Genomic DNA, 25,515 nt, shown 5'->3' on the forward strand with positions numbered 1-25,515 from the left:
TGCAAAAATGCAAAACAGCTCCGACCACATATCAGTCCAATGAATAGTAAAAACTGCAAGCTTCCATTGATATCAAAATTTGGCTTGTGTCTATATCAGCTGGATAAAAAAGCTGTTTTATCCTTTTCATCCCAGAAAAGCATCTCATTACTCATTCACTACCTCTCTCGGCTTACACACTCTGTACGGCCACACTGATTCTGCTCCCACCAACATGCACACAGATGTGCACAAGCCCTCTCCTGGGGTGATAGAAATTAATGGTCAAGCCTGGGAGCATGAGCGAGGACAGGCCTTGAAGATTTACTCTCCCTCTCACTGCCATAATTCTTCGCCTCTCTCTGCATCCTCTGGTGCCGCGGTGATGAAGGCATGATGAGAGGAAGCCTCTTTTTCATCTCCCTCCCATCAGCAGAGTGTTGCCTCGAGCTTTTTCAGCTGCCATAAAGCCAGTCTCTGCGATCCTTGGCTGGGGTTGACTGCTGACTACTGATTTATTCACAACCTAAGATGTTGCACCATTGAATTGTATTGACTTCTAGTATATTACAGCATGGTGATATGGCATTTATTGGAAAAGCAGAGCAGCCATACATTAAGTATGCATTCTATGACCTGGCAGTTTTTTCATTACTCCAAAATACGTAACCAATCAACTTCAATGAAAATGTTTGAAGTAAAACATAGGTAAGTAAATGAAAGTGTCAGGTTGAATACTCCTGATTAAATAAAATTCTTCATCGTCTTCTCATACTGCTCTGACATGCATATTCATCTAACTATAGGCATCTAAATATGCCTATTATCAAGAGTAAATTAAAGAGATATTATTACCCGGCTTTCTTACTGATCTTCCAGCTGTATAAGAAGCTTGATTCTGATTGGTCAAAACCCCTTGACAACCCTTCGACAGCGGTTATTAAGATTCACTAACATGAGCAACGCCAGAGGCTAACTGATCACACGTCATGTCAAATTAATCTGCGGAAACGAGTTCCGGCACATTTAGCTTCTGCTTGTTGACACCAGAGACCATAAGGTGAGGGGAAACCGTTAGCTAACGTTAGCTTCATACTGGTAAGCACTGTGGCTAAAATGTTAGCTTCGGTTAGCATGCTTAATCGGCAGGCTACGGACGTTTACATATTGGATCCTGTCCAGCAATATTAGCAATGGCAGCGGAGCAGGTGAGAGCCACTTTACGTTACCGGTCTCTACAAAGAAACTTGAACATGAGCGGTAGTGATGATAGCAGCAGGGTTCAAAGTTGTGACATTTTTAAAGGTGTGTGTACTGCAGAGCTCAGAGAAGAAGGAGATCTGAATGAGGACAGTTTCATGTTGAATCAACCGCAACAGGCAGATATTTCCTGGGGGGACAGAGCCTTCTCAGTAGCCGCCCCCACCCTCTGGAACTCACTCCCCTCCCATATCCAAAACTGCTCTGACCCTTCAGCTTTCAAATCTCTTTTAAAAACTCACCTTTTTAAGTTAGCTTTTCATTTGTGATTGTACTGTTGTGTTGTTTTGTTTGATCTGTGTTATTTGTTATTTGTTTTTTTTTTTGCTTGTATTGATTTTAACAATTGTACAGTGTCTGAGTTTTTGAAAAGCGCTATATAAATAAAATGTATTATTATTATCATTATTATTATAAAAATCCATCCCCATGGAATGCTAACTGCAGTTGGATCACTGGGACTATTTAAAAAAAAACTGTGTACATAAGTCACTTTAAATCAATAAAATAATCTTTTAATCAATGTTTTTTGACAGCGTGTTTGTATTTTAAGGTAGTAGCCGGGTAATGAGCTTCACGTCGCGGTCTTGTCTCACCCTGTTGGGGGACGTGGGAAACGTTTTATCTTTAGGCCTAGCCCCAAGAGTGTTCCAGCTGGTCCCAACTGCACAGTCCTCCTGTTTTGGAGTGTCATTGTTTGGGCTAACTAGCCGTGTGTTAGCAGGTACATGTCTGCTGCTCTGACCCTATGGAAGAGTGGTGTCATTCCCGCATAGTCCATTCACTTCCACATTCACTTCTATCCGATGCATCTTTGTTTCCAGCACAGCAATTTTCTGAAGGATCTTCTGAAAATCGTCCACAGTGAAAGGAGGCATTTTGGTTCCAGTTAGCTTAGCTGCTAACAGGCTTTTGCCGATCAGTAGGCCACGTTTGCAGTTTCGATAAAATGTCGAGATAAGGCAGTAGTTTACTTTGTCGACAATAAATTATAGTCCCAGTGGTTTCTAAGTATCCTGGAGTGACTGCTTGTAGTCTCTCAGTGAAGAAAAAAGAGTTAAAAGGAAAAGAATGCAAGCATAAGCAAGAGCAAGCAAAAAAAGCATCTGCACTCCTCAAGAGCAGGAAGTTACTTAACACTTTTATTCAATTTTCCAATTCTGCAACCTATAGACATTTTAGAATTGGATGTGCAAGCATGTCTATAAATAAGGGAACATTTGCACATACAGGCCAATATTTACTAACACACTAAATAATACCATAAAATATCAAAATGTGTCACTCTATGACCAAAAACAGTGTAATAAGAGGCCAAATTGTGAAAAGAACTACAATAATCTTGTTATTAAAATATTCACACACCAAGGCTAAACGACCAGACGGCAAATGAGGCTGATGCTTAAGTGCAAAAACCGCAAATCCTCAAGTGTCCAACTGACTCCATGAGCCAAAATAAACCCATCCAGCTCTCCTTTAAAAAGGCTGTACAGCAGAAATGTTTATGACCTGGTACTAAAAGAAATGTTTTGCTCTGTATAATTCATTTCCCTGTTTATGAAAATCTCAGTGTGCTTAAATTTTATGAGTACAAGCCTCAAAGTTATGAGGTGTGGTTGTTTGGTGTTGGGGCTCATTTATACCCCTTAAGAATGAGAATAGATCCGTACATTTTAAATGGTATAATTGTCACAGCTCTTATACTTCCATGCGTCATTTGCATTTTGAGTTGATTTGGGGCAATACATCCACCAGAGGGTGCTACTCAGAGTCAAAAGTTACCCCGAAAAAAGAAGAGGAGTCAAAAAGTTTATGACAACATGGCTCTGGTGTGTGAGGTCATTAAATACCTCATGACATATGCCGTTGTGTTAAATGTTTTATGCAGTCTATGGTTTGAACTATTGGCTTCACTGCCCTTATGATTTTCAGTGATGATGGCCAAGCTGTGTTATAACACTGTTGCAACCTTGCATTATGAAAAGGGCTATTGATTGGTATGTGGAGCAGCAAGCCTAGAACGCTCCACAAACTCTTCTGTGTTCAGCCAACACCACAGGCAGAATCTCAGTCTATGGGAAATACAAGAGTGCACCAGCTCATTCAGCAGCTGATTAATTAGCCACAAGTGTTGATTGTTAAGCTTTGATGACTTGGCGATTGTCATCCCTTTACTCCTCTCAAGCTTCATCATCTCCTCCAAATATGGTAACTCCTGGCTGCAGACAACTGACACGGGGGAAGCCAATTGTTCAACAGCCTTTTATATAAACAGACGCATGGGTTATGTCCCAACGCCTACTTCCATTATTTGTGCAGTGAGGTCTGCAAAATACAAGGTAGGTAGGTCAAATTGTATTTGCTGGTTCAAACCAGCCCCCCTCATTGCCCTCCCCATTGACAGGGAGGTTACTTTGGATGCATTGCTGGAGTCTGACAGCTGTCTGCTCCCCGGCACCTTCCACCATGCTGCTCTCCCAAAGGTACCCAGAGGTGCAGAGGCTTTGCTCTACACATCTGTCTTTCTGGGAAAATAGATGTGTTCATTGGCAGATGGAACACGCACCATGTGAGCAGCTCGCCTGGGAGTTGTAGTGATAGACATGCATACAGGTGTTTGACAGTGGGGATGTCTGAGGCCTCGGTTCTTCTTTTTTTATGTAACAACTTTTCAGCTCCGATTGGGGGGGCTTTTCATATATTTTAAAGGGTGCACTCACCAATATTTATTTGGGTTTGATATAATAGACTCTTAGAATCCTTTTGAAATAATTCCTTGTATGTGAAGTGAACCCGATTTGTGCGAGTGATGAAACCAAGCTTTTGGAATAATGGGAGTAAGTGGTCCTGAGGGATGCCAGTGATGCTGGATTAAGAACAAGGATTCAAATAAAGCTGTGTAAAACACTGTGTCCAATGAATCCCTGGGTTTTATTCATGCACTTCCACACAATATTGATATAGAAGTCAAACTCCTCTGTGATATATGTGAATACAAGTGTAATTTATTAGGTGAGGCCATTAGGACCAGACTTTATGTGTATATATCTGAGCAGAGCCTTTTAATTCATTTAGCAATGGATGAAAAAAAATGCTTCATTTATTTACCGTCTGGATATTAAAAGGTTCTCATGCTCAGCTACTAAATTGGATTTGATATCGAGCTCCATATTGCCATAAGTCTACAACTGAACTTTGTTATGTCTACTGTATTGATCAAAATTACCATAAGTAATGTCAATGAAATAACAGTCAGAAAGCCATCAGGAGATTTCTTGTTGATGCTTGTTGGAAAAGACAGCTTATATAAGACCATAAGTAAAATCTCAAGTTCTTGGGAATATGCAGCCAACAGTATTTTGCTGATGACAACAAAAACAGATGAATCAGATATTTTCAGAAGCTCTGCCCCCGACATGTCCCAGAGTTGCTTGTTCTTACATGTACCACTCAGGGGGAAGTCTTCCCTGTAGGACTAGAGGAGTGGTGGGTAGATGGGGGAGATGGAAGGCAAGACATGGCATCAGAAGTAAACTTCATCATATAAAAGCAGATGACGCAACAGAGACCTACATTATACTGACAATGTTCATTTATCTCAATGCTATGTGCCAACAGACAGATGGTCGGACATCTCATGGCTTTACTGTACAGCCCTGTAACAACACCAAGTCTGAGATCAGCTAGGCCCACCAATCCTCTAAGACCGCTATGGTAGGTTACCTTTGGATGTGCTGTTTGAAAATGATTCACCTTCTTCCAGCTTGTATGTTTTTATGTATCCTATTACATGTCCCTCTTCTGAGTTTGCACCGGTCGCATTATAAAACAAACATCATCAACCCCCATACAATCATTGTGGATTTTCCTAAATACTTATTGCTGTGTTCCCTACCCCTTCATACGGAAACTCTTGCTCTGGAGAAGCAGCCACTGTGTCAGTGTTATGTGGCCATTTATAGTTTGTTTGTTTTTCCACATTGAATAATACATGTGACTTCTAAATGAAAGGAGGATGATATTTTTGCAAGAAAACACTACCTATTCATGTGCCGCACAAGTTAGGCAAACACACAAGGAGCACCTTTTTGGTCACAGGGGTCGCCAAAAGAGACACAAATGGAAGTCCCTCCCTAGACCTTCAACAACCAGCTATGATAATACCTAATATTATCCAAGTAGTTAAGTTGACTAAACCCTCTTTTCTCCTTTTACTAAGCTGACATGTTTCAATAACACATTTCTTGTTGGAAACCATTTGCATCGCTTGCTGCATATTTGTGTCTCCACTGGTCTGTGACATAAGACACACTCAAAAACTCTGGCTGCATTTAAGATTTTATGGTTTTCTGCAGGACAGTGGATGTCGTCCCTCATTTCTGATTAATGATTGAATAAATCAAATTTGTAAATGTATGTATGTATGTATGTATGTATGTATGCAGGCATGTGTATGTATATGTGTATGTATGTATGTATGTATGTATGTATGTATGTATGTATGTATGTATGTATGTATGTATGTATGTGTATATGTGTATATGTATGTATGTGTGTATGAATGTATGTGTGTATGTGTGTGTATGTATGTATGTACGTATGTGTATATGCATGTATGTATGTATGTATGTATGTATGTATATGTGTGTGTGTATGTATGTATGTATGTATGTATGTATGTATGTATGTATGTATGTATGTATATATGTGTGTATATATATGTGTGTATGTATGCATGTATGTATGTATGTATGTATGTATGTATGTATGTATGTATGTATGTATGTATGTATGTATGTATGTATGCATGTATGTATGTATGTATGTGTATATGTGTATATGTGTGTACATATATACATTTTTCTTACTCTACTATTACCATTTTTTATCTATCTTGCCTTCTTTTCAATTATCTCATGAAGTAAACCGGCTGCTTATCCCTCTATATAATATAATGCTTTCTTTCTAAAAGATACACATATGGAATTTGTAGTGTTATGAATTCATTATCGCTCTTTGGCTTATGGTTGTTGTTTTTTTCTCTTCTTTTGTTTGTTTTTCTTACTTTATTTATGTATACTCTGTCTTGAGTGAAGATATGTAGGGGTTGGGGGGTTAAAGGGAAGTTAAAAGTTTGGTGTGAGTGTTCTGCACTCTCAAAAAAATGAAAATAATAAAAAAAATAATGAAAAAAAAAAGAAGAAATCAAATTTGAGGAAGTCCTATTTTATAACCTTGTCACACAGCTTCTTATAGGGACTTATGGCCCATCTCTGTATCTGCCCAGCATTCCGAGGTTTCCTAAACACGTGTACCCCGTTGATAGCACCTTATAGTCTAAATGTCTCCAATTAATGTATAAATTCTAACAAAGTGAAATTAATATGGACTTATTTCACACTATAACTGTATAAACAAATAAGTTGCACTAATTAAAGGACACGCTAAGATCTGTGTTTGTTTACCCAACAGTTTTTCCTCGGCTCGCAGAGTGACGACTAAATGCTTTCTGAACAGACTGCTGTAAACCAAATTTAGCTCCCCATGGAAACAAGTACCTTCATTTCCCTGTTACTTCACTTAAATAAATTAAACTGCTGATCAGCAATTACAAGGCCATTCAGAGAGCTAACCTTTCCCAGACTGGCTCAGCTAATATACATCTTATTTCTATTAGGGATGGGAAACTTGGGCAGTGTTTTACAGAGAGAGGGGGGTGGGGGATTTGTGGCGCTTTCAGCAACTCATCACCCTAAGATGCCCAATAATCCATGTTGTTTATCCAAAGAGTACTTTTGGCACAACCTCCCACTGGGTTGAAAATGTATTACTGGAGCTGCAGCATTATTCTCTCAGCTGATATGTTTTGCCCTTTTATTTTTTTCCTTTTGGTGGTGTAAATTACCCAGTTATGCTAATGTGTGTACCTTTGGAAGCACACAGTGTTGGCTCCACATGAGAGGGAATGAGACTGTTTCTAAGGCTGTCACATACACTTATCGCTCAAAAATAAAAGCCCACTTCTGTGTACTCTACTCTGCGTAGATGCACATGCCAAACTAGTAAGTGGGCACCATATCCGTAACAATTCATTTAAGCATTCACACGTTGAATAGAGACTTGAATACTGATTTAAATCTGTATTAATGCCTTTGATTTGAAAAGATTAACACATTGTGTGTGTAATCCTTTTCTGCTCGGCAGAGCCCACCCTCTGCCAACGCACACACACAACCACACACATCCAGAATAAACATTATCTTATTTGCTTTGCCTTTTATGACAAAAACAAAGACATTTTGGACCTCCCAGAGTTCTTTTTTTTTGTTCCCATGGTACCATTGGTGGCACCAGGGTGGGGCTTGGTTTGGCTCCAGCACTATCAAACATTTTGATAGCTCAATCTTAGCCCCAAAATGGAACAATCAAGTAAACGAATGAACAAAATGAGCCAACCATTCCGTTTTCATTTAATATGGGAGCTACAGCTGACCTGGGCCAACAGCGCCTCCACATGTGTACTGCAGTGTAGGCTGATCTGAAATCTGTCATTCAACATCAACATTGATATTCAACGCCTGTCACCTTCCAGAGATCAGTGGTTGTCAAGCATCACTGTGGTGCATGTCACTCATGTGAGCATGCCCTGTCAGTTTGCTAACAGCTAGCTCTTACTGTATCAGGCCAACATAGTAGCGAGTTGTAGCTCAGGATATTGTAATGTTTTATTGATCTATTTATTTTTAAACACCCTCAGACAGAAGAGTGTGCCATACTGATAGGAACTAGCAACTTTTCATTGGCATCTGAAGTGAATGACAAAGCTTCATGCTCTAGTTCCGTTTGTGTGACACGTGATGTACAATGCGTGGGGTTGTTGCGGACGGGTGTATGTATTTAAATTATATATTGTAATTCTGGCGATTATTTGAGCCCTACCTCTGTATGGATTAGCCCCGCTGTAGGTTAGCCAAAACCCCCCTGGCGTCACCACTTCATGGTTCTGAACTAATATTGATATATGAATTTCACTACTACATTGCTGTAGTATCTTATAGAGATTTTAAATTCCAATACCATAACAACTCTGATAAGAAAACTGATAAGCTTCTACAGCAATGTACGAACAAACAAATACAAATACAAACAAACAAATACATTATCTATGTTATTTCACACCAATGCAGAATAAGTGTGAATCAATGTGTGGGTTGAATATGTGAAATACTTTGAACCAGGAACTCAAACAAAGGAGAAACTTTGTTCAGTTTAATAAAAAGCCTTTACTCTCCCTATACCTACTCAATTAGTTTTTTTTTAACTGTGATATCTTGGTGGGTATTTGAGTTAAAAGAAACTGCATTCATCCATCCACCAGGAGTAAGAATGTTCTATTACAACAGTTCACTGATTTTAATCAGAGACATCATTGCACCAAAACAAAGCGACACAAGATAGATGTATCTCCAATGTGTGACAAATGACGAGTTAGTTGAAGAGGCCAATTTTCTTCACAAATATGTTGACTGTCTGATGTTAACCCAAGTTGCCCTCTTTTCGGTGTTGTTCTGGTTTCTGGACAGGATGGTGATTGGAGCAGGCAACTAGGAGGAAGAGAGCTATGCATGAAAGGAGATGCTAGTTGGAATCACACCCAAGGCGCCCATTTGGGGACTAAAGCCTCCTTGCATGGGGCACACAATTCAACCATCATGCCAAACTGGCGGCACTAGTTTTCCCAGCCTTAATACATGACAACACCAACAGTTATCCCGCTGCAAATAAACTGATCTTGATGTTTTGGGAAAAAAGTAAAAGCCACACCTATTAAAGTGTGTCTTGAAGAAATAGCAAAACTCTCATCAAACCTTGAAAAGGTTTGGAGTCCCCTTCCTCAATCCATGGTAGTTGGTAACCTCATACCAGATAACTGAACAGCATTTCAAACCTCCTTTTGAGTAAAATTAGGTAAAGTCTGGGGAGGGAGGGGGCACAAGGGAATAGCTGTTTCACTCTACCTTTTTTAATCTTTTCCTTTTCCTCATCTATTTTTTTTTCTTTTCCATTTTTCTATTTTTACTGCTTGTTTGCTTGTTGTTCTCTTAATCTTAAGAAGGATTAGTCTGTCGTATTAAATATTTTATTACAGCTTTCTCAGTAAAAAGATTTAAATGAATTATATATTGACTTCTATTCCATTTAAATGTTCAATTAAAGACCTCTGTTCATGAGTGCTGGGGAAAAAAAATTCCTGTGATACACAATTTCACATACATTCTTACTGCTTTCTTGTTCTAATGGCGTCTTCTGGAAATACTCTCATACTTCTTCTGTGAACATACTGCACAATGTACAACTATACAACTTTGGGAAAGTGGAGCAGTGCGAGGAAATGTTCAAAATAAAGATTGTTACACATTTAGATCTGGCAGTATGGAGTGTAAACAAACTGTTGTAGTAACCTTGTCAGGGAAAACAAAATCAGCTTTATGATGATGAGTAATGTGCCCCAGTGCATGCTGGGAGACCTTCCCACGCATATGCACCTCAGGATGCTTTAAATATTTTCTAATACAGCACATTTCCTTTTTTTGGCTCCATGTTTGCTTTCTTGAAGGATGAAGAAAAGCCCAGTAATGACATTCATTTATGAATATTCAAGTCAGAGAGAGAGGGCTCTTGTAGAAAAACCAATACACATAAAGAAGGAGAAAAGCACCCAACAGTTTCAGTACTTTTTCATGTTTTTAGACTCCGCCACTCTTCACTAGCCTGTTTTATCAGCCACTTGCTCTATTCTTGCTCAAAGCTACTCAATGGACATTACTTTTGAGTGCAATCACTGCAATATTTAGAGTTTTGTTGAGGCCCTTGAGTGCTTATGCTCTGCCAAGAAAATAAGCCAGGGGACACAGTGGCATTATATGTGCGAAGGTCAGCTTGTTAACCAAAGTAATTGGATTTTGCAATCCTCTCTGGGTGATGCGAGTCTATAGTTGGCCTTTTCCGCACAATCTTTTCCCTGACTCCAATTCTGGTATTGATTTGTCTTTCATTTGGATTCAGAGCGAAGACGACAGCAGACATCAGACAAGCTCGCACAGTCGTACAGCATTGGAACATCTCGATTAATCAGCTTCTATTGACAATCTTCATGTATAATTACTACACCAACTTTTGTGTCTCCCAAGCTATGGTGTAAAATTATTCATCATCTGTGCCTGACTACACTGGTACAGACCTCTTCTCTGATGGGACAACCGGTAATCACTGGTAATACCTCAGTTGGTTTCAAACTCATTATTAGATGTTAAGATTCTGCATAATCCCAATATTACAACATGTTATCTTAATTACAAAAAGGCACAGACACCCCAAGTTTCCCCTCCATTAGCTGTTAGAGTTCTGCTCCCAATTTGTGCTCTTTTTAAATATCTGTTTCTCTGCTTGAAACAAAAATTGGGTAAAGACTGTGGCTATGTTGTGCTCAACTCAAAACTCTGTAGGCTGACTACTGTTGACTATGCCCTGTTCTGGGTTTTAGAACTTACACCTCAAACTGAAGATAACAATATGAGAAGAAAAGAAGAATATCAACAACAAATTTGTTAACAAAGACAAGCAAGACCATTTTTATGATTACTAATACCGATACACATCAACAAGAACAATGCCTTTTTGGATACCACAGCAAAAAAACAGCTCATTGCAATAAGAATTAGGCTATTTCCACACGGTATTAGTAGTATCACAACAGTTAGCCTGTTAGCATGGAAGAGACTATCCTTTCGCTGTTTTAGATGGTGCTTCATTTCATCACAGATGGATTCCCTGAATCAACACGTGAGAGGAGATAAGCACGAGTAGCAAAGACGTTTCAACACGGCTTTAAAATCCTTTTTAACGCCAAAAGCCGTGGCAGAGATCGCCGGTGTTTTGGTTTAAACCGTGACCCTGTTAACTGCTGACTTTCACACGGATGCATCCCTCATAAACGTCTTTAGACGATCACTAAATACTTATCTGATGAGGATATTGAATCTTAAAACTCCCTCTGTGTTTCAACAGCTGTGTAAACTCTACAAACACTTACATTCAGTTGAAAGTCTCCAGTTTACAGGGACACTTTTAAAACCGTAACACGGGGAGAGATGCATTCTTGGTAGGTTTAGAGAATACTACTCTTACAAGCTGCTAAATCAAGTGAATCACAGCTTCTTCTTTTGAAAAGTACACACACATACAAAAAAGATAGAACAAATGAAAGAAAGAGAAATCAAGTGAATCACAGATGTGTGTGATGTTATTGTGGACGACGGGCGGAATAAACACACTGCAGTTAATCTACCAATCAGACACGTTCAGCATTGCAGGCCCTGCCTCCCAAAAGCCCTGGGGCTTTTTGAAAAGTACCACCCCCCTAGCAGGGGCTTTTTAATGGGAAGATTATCTACCCCTGAACTAAATTTAGACCCTAGTTCCACCGGTCGAAATTCAGGGGTAAAGTCCCTAGTTCCGGGGTAAAGTTCCTCCGGTCGAAAACGCCTATAATTTATAATAATCACAGCATTCACAGAGGGAGTAAACTATAAATGTGAATATATGGATGATAAGCTGTGCCGCATGCAGTAAGGTTTATTTTTATCTTTTAAATTTGTTCATTACCTTGTAGTGCTAACACTGTGTGTACATAGAGGCAATGTCACCTGTAAAACACAAAGTGCACTTTTGCCTTTTTGTAAAGAATTATAAAAAAAAGAGTGTAGCGCTTCATTTAGTGTTGCTTGGAAACCACTAAATCACCCGTGCAGACACTTTCAAATCAATATCTCTGACCGGAGAAAATAAAGAGGGAAAAGCTAGGGGTTGGACTTAATACAAGCTGCTTTATTGTGTAGTATCTTGTTCATTTTATATAGTATGAAGTTTAATATTTGTACCACGTCCTTAAGTTTTTAATGCACATTATTTTGTGGACGTTAACTAGACGTGGAAGCCTTCTTTTTAGGAATGTCCGGCAGGCTGTACACTGAAGAGTGTGATGCTGGCCCCAGAGACATGGTGGATATTGTGCAGCATTTTCATTTAGCCAAGTAAATGTCAGACTTCGCTCAACCGGTGTGAATGCGTCACACCAAAAACTAACATCAGTTGTAATCAAAACTGCTCAGTAACTGTATAACTGCACGTATAAATCAACTTTTCTGGAGCAACTCTTCCAAATGATCCAGGTGTAAAAGCTCCATTAGTTCCCTTCCTTACAGTCATACCTAAGGAACGAATTGATCAATTTTAAAGGCTTACATAAGTCAATGTAACTGCAAGAGAATTTATGAAGATATTTTTTAACTTAGTTCCAGAGACTCAACAGTAAGACCTTTCCACATTTTTAAAGTTGGCTGAAAGGTAGATTAAATCTGTTGCGACCAGAAAGGAAAGTGATGGAATAGCTGGAGAGGAAATATCAATAATTCACAACGTTGAAATGTGAAAAGTTAGAGCCATGGCCTGAACAGAAAGAAAGAGGGAGAGAGAGGAAGTATAAATGTTGCTCTTGGCTGTTTTGGGCGACTTTGGAGAACTATTTATCAAACAACTAAATAAAGATTCTGTGTGTAGCGCACATAAAGACTGAGAGAGAAGAACAATGACAGCTTGATCTTTGGGTCAAATGTTTGGTCTCCTGCTGATCCACAAACTTAATAGAACAAACGTGTGTGCTGTCTTTGCGCTGTAATCATGACAGCCTAATTTTAGAAGCTAAACTTGTTCCATTTGGGGTCACAGCAATGACCTAATTATTACTTTTATATTATTAGTTTTGTCCTTTTCCCTCTTGGATTTTTTTTTGTTTTGTTTTATGCTTATTTTTCCTCAAGTTTTCATCAAACTCTTATTTTGCCATACTTGCTGTTCCACAGTTAATAAGGTAGAAGTGTGTTTGCGTATGTTATGTGATTTAAGATGCTTTTGTTTTCCATTGAGGTCACTTCAAGATCCACAGGAAGTCAGGTCCAATTATCATTGTCATATGACCAGCATCAAGAAGTTAGTAGACATATGGCATTATGTTTTTTTTCTTTCAGTTGATCTATCTAATAGTCTCAATGACAAACTTCTGTGTTTATCTAACACTGCTCTGCTTTCATTGGGCAGATCAAAGCCACCCACACTCACTTTTAGGAGCAATCTTGTGCTCTGTGTTGCTCAAGGTCACTACAAAGCAGAGAATAAAACACTCCAATTAATGGTCTACCTGCTCTGCAGAGTGAGCTACAGCCTCCAGGGGCTGGATTAACCCACCAGAGCACGCCACAGCACTCCAGGGCAGAAATGAGCAATGGGCATCTTATGAGCCACCCTGCTTGTGCACTACTCACACACGCCCAAAGTACATTGAGCACCTATTTTTCTGAATGCCAGTTTGTGAGAAATTAACTCAATAGAAATGTGTTTACATAAAGTCGACATACTAAAATATTAAAAGGTATTAAAAGAAGATTTAGCATTGGGTCTTTAATAGAGACAGGCTGTCAAAGTAACTTAAAAAGAATGAACAACCTCAGGCCCCCTCAAATGCTGTAAGGCTTTCATGTTTCATTTATCAAAGAAGTCTGCAATTTGACCACTACCAAAAAAAAGTTAACCCATATGTCCAAGGCTCTTTGGCACCCCTTTGGGTGTCAGACACTGGTGTATCTGGCTGTTTAGCCCTGATGGGAACTCGGCCTTACAGCAACCCTAAAAACCAATCATTCAGACACTTAACTTTAACATGCTTGAGCTAGATCTCCTTAAATGTGAACTTGATTTAAGATAATCATGCAACTTAATCAGGTTTTACATCCGATTCATTCCGATCAATTTGTACACTTATCCTATAAATTTGAGTGTATCTACACAATGCAATTAAACTATGTTAGCCGTACTTGAAAGGCCTATCCAGGTGAAAAATAAGGAAACAAATGGCCTTAATTCTGGTGTGGGGTTTCTAGTGTTGTACATAAACAATCTAATTAAAAAATTAGGGGTTGCGAGAAACTTCCAGACAAAAGATCACTGAACACAACTTTGGCTCTAATACAACCATAATGGCTTTTTTTTAACTTTGGCAGTTCTGTTTTGTTAACGTCAATGGCCCTTCCAGGGTTCCAGTGTGTTTGTGCCCAGCAAAGATGTGACAGAAAACCATTATCCATCTTAAGTGCTCAGTGACAGCATTGTGAAAATGCTACAGCTGACATCCTCACATTTTGAACCAGCAATGGTGCAAGCTAGCATAAACATAAATGCGCATGAATTTAAGTAGTGCTTTTAAATAGAGAAAAAAACATCCAGCTGTGTTTAAAATATAAAATATATCACTCATGGGGTGATTATTTTCATTGGACATTGCAAACAGCAGCATTTCTGGTCTGTGCGTTGTATGCAAATTCATGGTCAGACAGACTTGATCGCAAGGGTGATAGACATTAATATGAAAATGATTTGTATTTGTATTTGTCATGATGGGCTTGTTTCCTTTTGTTGGTCATATGGATGGATTGGATTGGCATTAAATATCTGTGCCTTAACAAGCCCAAACTGTCTTGCAACTACGGATGTAAACGTTAAGAAATTACTCAAAACGCACATTTTTGTTTTCAATTTTCGGTCACGTGTAACAAACAACATGTGGTCCCATATTGCATTCGTTTATCAGGCAGGTGTTTTAGGTTTAAAGCATGTTTCTTTGTGAATCAGCTTATTAAAGGTGTTGCACACAGCGGAGACACTCACCTGGCGGCTGCGGCTGTGCTCCAGGTCTCCACGTGCGGACACGAAGGTCGATAACTTTAAACAGGACATTTCCACACCTTTGGATACAAAGCCAACAGACTGGTGGGAATAGAGCCATCTGGGCTTTTCTGCCGCTGGACTGATTATAAACCAGTTTTGCTCCCGGCTGACAGATGACCACGGACATATGCTTATTTGTATGTCTTATTCTTATGCCTTGTACATAGAGAGCACAGTTTTCCAAAGTCAAATTCCTTGTGTGTTCAAACATACCTGGCCAATAATGCTGATTCTGATTCTGATTATTTTTCTCAATAAGAGCAAGTAGACAGAAAACTGGACACGGTGAGTCTGAATTAGTCTGGGCCTTCACATTTTAAGACTATCCACAGAGATTTTTATGAGCCTGATCTTTGATAATCAGCATTAACATGTACCCATATTCAATACTGTCAATTATATGCATTGTGTTGCTGTGGAAAACATACTTAAGGGGAAAAACAACGTATTTGGCATTATTTTTTAAATAAGAAAATGAAATGTTTTTTTTATTGGTTAATCGGGAATTGATCATAAATATTTCCAAAGATCAATCACGGAAAATACTTAAAATGTACATTCCTACTTGCAACATAGTCAATGTTCCAAATAATACCCTCCCAAAGTTTCAAAAAAAAAAAAATATGTGAAGCATAGTGGAGAAAAATATAACCATTTCAGGCTGTAGCAACAAGTCAGTTGTACTTCATAGCTCAGAAGTGCCACATAATAAAGGTCCTTGAGCTAGAGTATAAGCACCTTGAGCTGTTGGCCTGCATTATATACACACTTGGTTGACTGTTATATTCACATATGACCTGTGGTAAAATAAACTATAAGCCTTACAATGTTTGGCCAAGAGTCTGCAAAAGACATGATGTAAGGATTTAACTTAATTTATGATTTTTTTGTGGTGTTGTTTCCGCCATTTTTTATATTTTAACTTTAGCTTTCTGAAATAACATCAACACAATGAATATGATGAAAGTCAAGGTCTAACCCAAGCTCTAGGCTCTAAGCCCTCCAAGCCCCCAGGCTCTCCTCTTTTACAAATCCCAGTTAAACCCCAGGCTTCGACTCAGTCATCTGCACCAGACATAAAAAAAAAGAAGAAGCATCTGTCTGAGGTGAGCGAAGAAAGGAGAGACAAAAATCTGAGTATAACTGGTTAAGAGGCCTATGCAGGGTTGAAGTGCTCTTCTAAACAAATAATATACCAATTAATATCAAATCAGCACTTAACTGTTCATATAAATAACACTACTGGGAAATCTGTCCTTGGCCAGTGCAATGCCAAACTCAACCAATTCTTGCTGTTTCCATGCAATCCTAGTCTATTTTCAAACCAGTTATTTATTTACATCTAAACTAATTTAATTTAACAAAAATCATGGTCTCTATGACGATTTATCAGTGCTTTAAGCTTCAAAATAAATCCATTGATTTACATGAAAATGGAAGACAAATCATTGTCTACACAATTAAGGGGAATGGGTAAAAACACAAAACAACAGCATCTGGTACCCTTTCCCAAATTGAAGGCCCCCCATTGGAGCAACCAGGTCTGCTTCTTGAGAGCTACAGCGCTGAAAGTTAAATATATCTCCTTACTTCAACACCTGATTGAAAGAATCCAACATTGGAGACTTAATGCCTGTTAAAGGCCTCATATGTTAGACAAAAACAGATGAAGAACAAGTCTGTCTTAAATGTAGAGAACCATTTCCTCATTTCACAGCCTTAAGAGGGCTATCCAGCGGCATTCCAGGGTTCTGACTACACAAGATAAGAAGGCACTCTGCCCAAAGCACTCAGACTGCTTAAAAAAATCTGTGGACAGTACACAAAGCTCTACAGGTCTTAGTGAGAAAGCAAAGTGTTTCTGGTAAGCGCCAGTCCCTTGCAGCAGAGAATTTCTTTCTCATAATGGCTTTAATATAAGGGCGTTAATGCACACAGCAGCAAGTGCTGGTAAATGCATACAGCCACCCACATATGCTCATATATTAGCTATGATATTTCAAGTACCATACACCACAGGGTTCCCAGGTCACAATGGGTTACAAGACAGTACTTACATTAAAAAATTAGGCAGTAGAAATAAAGAAACAAGTTGATTTACTTCTTTTGCTCCAATGTTGTTTTTTGAACAATCCCAGTAAATATTTGATGATCAGGTTTGAACACACTGCAAGTAGGCCTGTGTATCTAAGATTGGGATTTAGTAACCACAAAATAGAATGTAAAAGGCAGAAAACTGAGACCTAGAAACATAAAATATATAGATATATGGCAAGCCGTTCAGGAAATAAATATATATTGAATGGAAGTCTAAATATATAGAATGAAAGTCTAAATATATGGAATGAAGTCTGAATATGTATATAGATATATATATATATATACAGTTGTGTTCAAAATAATAGCAGTCCCTCATCACTAGCAAGATAAATCACTGTTTTTGTTAAAATTTGAACTTATACACTGCAATAAGTCTCTAGAAGGTTTAGTAAAGGTATAGAAAACCAACAGACCCAACAGGCATGGCGTGCATGCTGCTGATTCTGTGAAACTGAATCATTAACTGAAAGGGGCATGTTCAAAAAAATAGCAGTGCTGAGTTCAATAAGTGAGGTCATTGATAATGTGAAAAAGCAGGTGTTAAACAGGTGGCCCTCATTTAAGCATCAAGGCAACTGACCGTCCATATGCTGGCTGTGCATTTGTCCTTGAAAAACAGAGTAAAATGGGTCGTTCAAGACACTGTTCAGAAGAAGAGCGTTCTTTGATTAAGAAATAAATCAAATCAAAGCCAATGATCAGCTCCAGGAGGATCAAAGAAGATCTAAGGTTGCCTGCGAGTACTGTAACAATCAGACAACGTCTATGTGAAGCCAAGCTACCAGCAATAAGCCCCCCCAAAGTCCCATTGTTAAAAAAAAGACGTGCTGAAGCGGTTACAATTTGCCAAAGAACACATTGACTGGCCTAAAAAGAAATGGCGTAATATTTTGTGGACTGATGAGAGTAAGATTGTTCTTTTTGGGTCTAAGGGCCACACACAGTTTGTCAGACGTCCTGCAAACACTGAATTCAAGCCACAGTACACAGTGAAGACGGTGAAGCATGGTGGTGCAAGCATCATGATATGGGGATGTTTCTCGTACTATGGTGTTGGTCCTATTTATCGCACACCAGGGATCATGGATCAGTGTGAGTACATCAGAATGCTGGAAGAAGTCATGTTGCCGTATGCTGAAGAGGAAATGCCCTTGAAATGGACAATGACCCCAAACACACCAACAAGCGAGCAAAATAGAAAACTTGTGGGCTGACATGAAAAATGCTGTTCATGAGGCAAAACCAAGAAATTTAGAGGAATTATGGAACGTAGTACAATTGTCCTGGGCTGCATTACCTGTTGACCGGTGCCAGAAGTTGGTCGACTCCATGCACCACAGGTGTGAAGCAGTTGTCAGAAACCGTGGTTATGCAACTAAATATTAGTTTATGATTCTCAGGAAAGTTGAATCTTCAAGCATTTCTTAGTTTACACAGTACATTTTTGAGTTTGTAAAGACAGATATCAACACTGCTATTTTTTTGAACATTATATTTCTTGACTTTCTGTAAAATATTATCAAATTCAATTACTTTTTCCAATTTTCTTGCTTTGAAATAGAAAGTGCTGTGTCCTCAATGCATTTGTGTTCATTAAAATACAATTTATTTGAGGGATTTTGACGTTTACTCACCTTTTTACTCACACTGCTATTATTTTGAACACAACTGTATATAAATATATATATATATATATATATATATATATATATATATATATATATATATATATATATATATATATATATATATATAAATACAAAAATCAGCTGGTAGTAACAAGAAAAACAAAACAAAAAAGCCTGAAATCTAGCTGCTTCTTGGCCAACAATGAACATTCCCTGGCCCAAGCTTTGTTGTACCAAACTATTGTGATTGGGAGGGGGGTTGTTCTGAGAGGGTAGTCCCCTCTGAAACAAAATTCAAACACAGAAACTTTAAAAAAAAGAAGAACAGAGAGAATAGTTAGAGAGCGGCCTGACTGAGTCTGATGTCTCACCTGGCTGCAGGGCATGTAGGGATCCTCAGCGTGTGAAAAGGTAGTGTGGAAACCTCCTCACAAGAAATATAGAACAACACTGTTAGCTTTGGATTCACTTACACTGAAGCAGATTATTCTAAATGTCACTACTTATCTTACTCTAAATTACCTTAGAAACTATGTATGAATTCAGAAGTATTATCTATTACACATTTTAAGCTATTTTATTTCACTTGCATTATTGCGTTAGCAGGGAATAATTGGTGTGGAGGCGTGGAATTATAGCTCACACTGCAGCAGTTAAAGTCTGCTTCCTCTCTGAGCTCGTAGAGAATCCTCCTCACTCCTCATTCCTTAGAAAAATGTCTACATAGAGCGTATGCTTACAACAACATTAATGGGTTGGAGTTTCTTAAAAATGAGCTAAATTGTGTGGTAGAGTTGACTCCTTCTGCATCTCTAGGCTCCAGCTCTTCAGCTGGTTTCTCAACAAAGGGACTGAACTGACCTGGATCCCTGTGGATAATACACTTAGTATTGACAAGTACCTCATACAGCCCCACTTACATGGAAAAAAAGAACCTCTGAATCCCTTTCAGGAGTTAAGGTGATTTCCTTCATCATCAGAGGAGAGTGGATTCAAGGCATTACAGTGTAAGTACTCCCCCGCTCCTCCTGGTCTGTAATTTTCCAGGTTTTCCTGGCCTGCATGCATCCTGGAAAAAAAATGGTTGCTAAGCAGAAGCAGACCTCAGCATATACTGTGCTACCACGCACCCTGTACTTATTCCCATCATTGATTAACTTCTGTCTTTAAATATTAACATACAGCACCTGCAGAGGGTTAACACATGCTGATATTTTCTATGCTGAAATTTAACTACAATCAAATTCAAATAAGGAGGCTGTGATTCAGAGGTGTTTTTTTTTACCAAATGGAAGACAGGAAGTAGATTCGCTTCTTGTGCAGAGTTTCATTTGGCATGTAATTGAACGTCAAGTTGCTCCATCAGAATAATGTTTCGGTGTGTGAATGTACTGGCTGATGATGGGCCTTGCATGGTGCGGTCGTTATAAATCGTGTGTGTGCGTGTAAAAGGATAAGTGTCTAGATTTAGAGGGAAAGGATTTAAGTGTAATATAAAGTGTTATCATTTTACATTACATATTACATATTACATTAAAAAAAGGAAGAGCAGAGTTTTTTCCTAAATTCTGAGGTGTTAGCCCTTTAAAGGATTATTCAAAGAATTATTCATTTCTATGATTTTATACTCGTAAGTTTCTCGATGGTTTGGCCAGTCCCAAAGGAGGGATAAAGAAAAACTGCTTGGTGCAAGGAGAAAAAATGCTTTGAAGCAAAAGATCAATAAAATCAAAGAGAATGAAATATGCATTCCAGTTGTATCGCACAGAATACATGTAGAACTAATTATGTCCTCTTTCCCTCCCTAACCTTGATTACTAAATGAAGATGTTGCATCAACGTTAATGACTGTTGATTTCCGTGTAACACAGTAAACTCCTCAGCTGAAGAAGTGCCCTGCAGTGCTTGACATAACACACTTGTCAGACTGCGTAAGATTGCGACACATTCACAACCCACACGCACTTTATTTTGTTTGCTTTATATTTATTTTGATCCGACCCCCTCGAGCGCCGGTCATGCTGCTTAAACGCCATCTGCATGCCGCTGCTTAATTACTGTCTGCATTCCTGTCGAGATCGTCTGCTTGAAATGCACAAGCACGACATGCATCTCGCACTAATGCTGGGTTTTATGAAAGATGGGGGAGGAGAGTAATAGTAGCCTGTGTGGCATTTCATCTGTCACATATTGTACGATGTCACACTGTGCCGTTTACAAGAATGGGATGCCGCGTTAAATGCTGAGCAAATCTCATCGCAGGAAAAGTGTTAGAGCTCATAATCCCTCCCATAATCTCAGAGGAGGGCTGACAACAGGTGTGGCTGTGTTGCCGCTTGATAATCGTTTAGAGAGACACAAGAAATGTGGTGTAACCATTAGATTTAACCGTCAGACAGCATTGCTTTAAGCTTTGCTGTTTTATGAGCATTATTTTTTCACTCACAGAGGGGATAAATGTATCCTGTTTTGATGTTGATTGTGCAGAGAGGATTAGTTGTCTTGTTAAACAAGGACTTGGCAAGACTTTTATAAATAAAGTGCCTCGCAGTTTAAAAGATGAGCACAGCAACAATTGGGGAAAGTAAAAAATAAGTGTTGATTAACTTCTTCTCACAAAAGGCACCCTGCTAAGATTTTAAACTATAATGGTTTTGTTTATACATCATTATGGACCCATTCATAGGAAAAACTCATCTTTTATGTTGTTTCTTTTGTTAATACAACTTGCCAGAGTAATACAAGCCAGACATTAACTTTAAATATGCAGACACATACTTTACGACATATGCAAGTTAGTGTTTATATTATCACAAGTATAATTTCATTTTATGGTGAATAAAAATATAAGTGTTGACAACATACAACTAAATTTAAACATGCAGCAATTCACACACTTTGTATATTGCACTACAATTAACCCTCACACAGCCTCTCTAAATGACGTTGAAGCTGCATATTTACATCCGGCTGTGCTCTCCCTTCCCTCTTTTATTGATGCGTCTTTATCTTAAAGAGACCATTACTGCCACCAGCTGATGATATGCATCACTGTCCTCAACCATCAGCACACCATTTGTTAGACATCTCTTATCTCTCGCTGTATGGTTTCTCTTCACAGTTTAACACTATATGTTCTTATTTGGGTGAATATTTCAACTCTAAGAGACATTCTTTAAACATAGTCATCTTCAACTTAGCATTAGCATAGATTATGACGAGCAAATCGGGGTATGACAGAAAATGATGCAATATTTTATTTTGGAAAGCCTGGAAATGACCGATTTGAGACCAACAAGGGCAGTGTGTGCAAAAGGGCAGGCCAACCATTCTGTTTAGTGAGGCCACTGAGACCCTGCTGGGCTCATGCAGAGTGCTCAGGCAAATAGATGTGTTTTACTGGAAGAAAAGTTCATCCAAATAAAACAAAGCATCTTTCACAAATGCACTCTTGAAAATGTCCAAACTTTTCCAAGAGATCTACACCACAGAGTACACCACAGAGTAATGTTTATGACAGGATAGCAGATGAAGTAACAGAGACCAATGCCTTTATGACAGGTTTTGAATTTATATGAATGACATGTGTTCTGATCAATCTTGAATCCTTATGGCTGATCTTTGGTCACTCATAACTCGCTCCTCATTGTTTCTATATTTTGCACTGGCTGCATGATATAAACGTCATCAGCCCCAGTCTTGCTTGCTTGAGGTGAATTTTTATCTTTTTTATCTTTTCAGATCCATCAAACCTGCCCATAACATCAAAAGCATGCTGTAAAAGCAACAGTGTAATGTTTAAAACATGTTGGTAGATTTTTAATTCATATCAAGGCTTTGTGTGAACCGAATACGCTGGCCATGCTGTCGCTTATTGGTCGATCTGACATTGCTCCCCAGTTGCTATGCAGCCTTTGTTCTATGGTCGCTAGCAGTTACTCTGCCATTGCTCTTTAGTTGCGCTGTCGTTGCTCTTCTGTCGCTCTTCTGTCGCTCTTTGGTGGCTCTTCTGTCGCTCTTTGGTGGCTCTTCTGTCGCTCTTTGGTGGCTCTTCGGTGGCTCTTCGGTGGCTCTTCGGTGGCTCTTCGGTGGCTCTTTGGTCGCTCTTCGGTCCCTATGCTGTTGCTCCTAGGTCCCTATGCTGTTGCTCCTAGGTCCCTATGCTGTTGCTCCTAGGTCCATCTTCAGTTCCTTTTCAGTTGCTCTGCCATAGCTCTTTGATCACTCTGCAGCCAATCTTCTGTCAATCGTCTGGGTTTGCTCATGTCACGTGATACAAATGGCATCTCCACTGGCCCACTCACTCACAGTGAATTTTCCAGAATATTCCCTGCTGCAGCCTCACATCAGCTCACCCCAACTTCTTGCAGAAATTACACAATGGGGCTGGCACGTCAAATTGCTGGTAAAATCTGAGCGTAAATTGTGGCTGTTTGTGTGCAGCCCAATCAGATAATTTGGGGATTTTTTCATTTTTCACAGCATTTGAAATATATCATACTGTAAACTGAAACTCATTTTGCTACATTGACTATTTCAATTTTGTGTTTACATCTGGAGTAATGAGCCAACATAATGTAAAATCCTGCAAACCAAAGTAGCTTTACTCTTCACTGTTTCTGATAAGGCTTAAAAGTCGAGGATGAGCAGGATTTCTTGCACTAAACTTTACAAATGTAGAAACAAATCCACCTCAACTTTGCCCATCATTTTGAACTGGGTTGCCGTTTTTAGTCTAAACACCTGGCTCAAAGCATGTACCGCTGGATGAAACCAAACAAATAATGAAACTTGCATTTACCTTTTGGTTTTTGGAAATTGGTAGGTTTGAGGGGAATCATGGAATAAAATTTAGTCTTTAAAAATAAAGTGAGGAGAGGAAAATGTCTGACTGCCTCCTCTCAAGTCAAATGTAAAGTAGGACAGAGATTCATAAATTAAGCAGTAAACAGCTTTGAGAGACGACTCAAATGTGATTTAAATGTAAGTGTGAAATCTAAAGAAGTTTAGATCTGTGCTCTCAGGAAGCCACTCCACTCAACACTTTGAACGTCACTCAAAATGCACTCTCTCTTAGACCCAAGGCAAAAATCACGACTGGCTTATCCATAAAGATATAAAACTAAATGCATCCATTTTAAACCGGCTCCCACAGGACTGAATGTTGTTTATATACGCCCAATCAGGGGTAAAGGTTAACATACCAATTAGTAGATGTTAAGACAGAACACACATTTTCTCATCCAATTAGTTCTTTGAAACTTAAATTTATTAATACATTCCAGTAACATGTTTCTGTTTTATGTCATCAGAGAAAAGTTGGTCTTTTCTATTGCTTCGTGAATTTCACATGAAACTTTATGTGCAGGATATAAAGGTGATCACAACTCTGAACAGGTAAGGGTAAAAGAAAATAGGTGGATTGCATAAGATATATTCTCTCCACACAAAAAAAACATCTGAAGACACAAATAATTAAGCAGAATTCTGCAACCACATAACTTAAAGAGAGGAGAGTGCATAGCTGTCACTTCTCGAAAGAACCAGAAAGGCACTAAGTTTTTCATTAATTCAACTTATTAAGATTTTGAAGAGGAAGAACAGAAAACAAAACTCAGGTCCTGAAGCCTTGAAATAGAGTTGCACTCGAAGGTAACATTGAGTTGTAAAGGTTGAAATGATCACTTCAGATCCATTGATGTTTTTAAGAACCCAGAGATGACTTCGAACTGTCTGTTCAACTTCAAGTAAAATAACTAGCTAAAATGGCAACACACACTGCAATAAGGGCTCAACAGTATGATCTTTGCCTCAAGCCGAGGAGTTTAAGTATCTTGGGGTCTTGTTCTCGAGTGAGTGGAAGAGGGAGCGCAAGATTGACAGACAGATTGGGGCGGCATCTGCAGTGATGCGGACGCTGTACTGGTCTGTTGTGGTGAAGAAAGAGCTGAGCCAGAAGGCAATGCTCTCAATTTACTGGTCAATCTACGTTCCAACCCTCACCTATGGTCACGAGCTGTGGGTTGTGACCGAAAGAACAAGACAGCGAATACAAGCGGCGAAATTAGCTTTCTCTGCAGGGTGTCTGGGCTCGGCCTTAGAGAGAGGGTCAGGAACTCAGTCATCTGGGAGAGGCTCAAAGTAGAGCCGCTGCTCCTCCGAATCGAGAGGAGCCAGATGAGGTGGTTCGGGCATCTGGTCAGGATGCCTCTCAGACGTCTCCCTGGGGAGGTGTTTTGGGAATGTCCATCTGGGAGGAGACCACGGGGAAGACCCAGGACAAGCAAGCAAGATTATATCTCTCAGCTTGCCTGGGAACGCGTTGATATCCTCCCAGAAGAGCTGGTGCAAGTGGCCGGGGAGAGGAGTGTCTGGGCTTCCCTGCTGAGACTGCTACCCCTGCGACCCGGACCCGGATCAGCGGAGGAAGATGGATGGACAGTATGATCATAATTGTATTTACCACTTATGCCTGAGGAAAGATTATGGCCCACCTTGCCCCTCCCTTACACACCCACCTACTGGTACTGCCTCATAGCCATGAAGAGAAGAAACAACATAAGTTGTTATCTAAATAGTTCAACACTTGTCAATGCTAAACGACTGTTTGTATCTCCTCTTCCTTTACCTCATAGATAGAGCTGTCCGTGCATGTCTGTTTGAACCATAGACTGTACAAAATCCTCAGATCAGCAAACTTTACTGAAGC

The 25,515-nt window shown here is 39.2% G+C and overlaps 1 long non-coding RNA gene across 4 annotated transcripts in view; it reads right to left on the minus strand.

Annotated features, from left to right (window-relative positions):
* LOC117820775 overlaps positions 1 to 25,515 on the minus strand; it is a 202,914-nt gene that overhangs the window by 145,030 nt on the left and 32,369 nt on the right. Inside the window, exons 2-4 of one of the 4 annotated variants that reach the window (XR_004632836.1) lie at positions 19,727 to 19,875; positions 19,178 to 19,230; positions 8,638 to 8,843 (exon numbers count right to left, since the gene is read on the minus strand). The exons of 1 other annotated variant lie outside the window; for it this stretch is intronic. This is a non-coding gene — a long non-coding RNA (uncharacterized LOC117820775). Of the gene's footprint in view, positions 1 to 8,637; positions 8,844 to 19,177; positions 19,234 to 19,726; positions 19,876 to 25,515 lie in introns of those variants that run through there. 2 more of the 4 variants (XR_004632837.1, XR_004632834.1) reach the window with 2 other exon arrangements.

The sequence above is a fragment of the Notolabrus celidotus genome, chromosome 10, assembly GCF_009762535.1.
Source record: "Notolabrus celidotus isolate fNotCel1 chromosome 10, fNotCel1.pri, whole genome shotgun sequence".
Taxonomy (NCBI): Eukaryota; Metazoa; Chordata; class Actinopteri; order Labriformes; family Labridae; genus Notolabrus; species Notolabrus celidotus.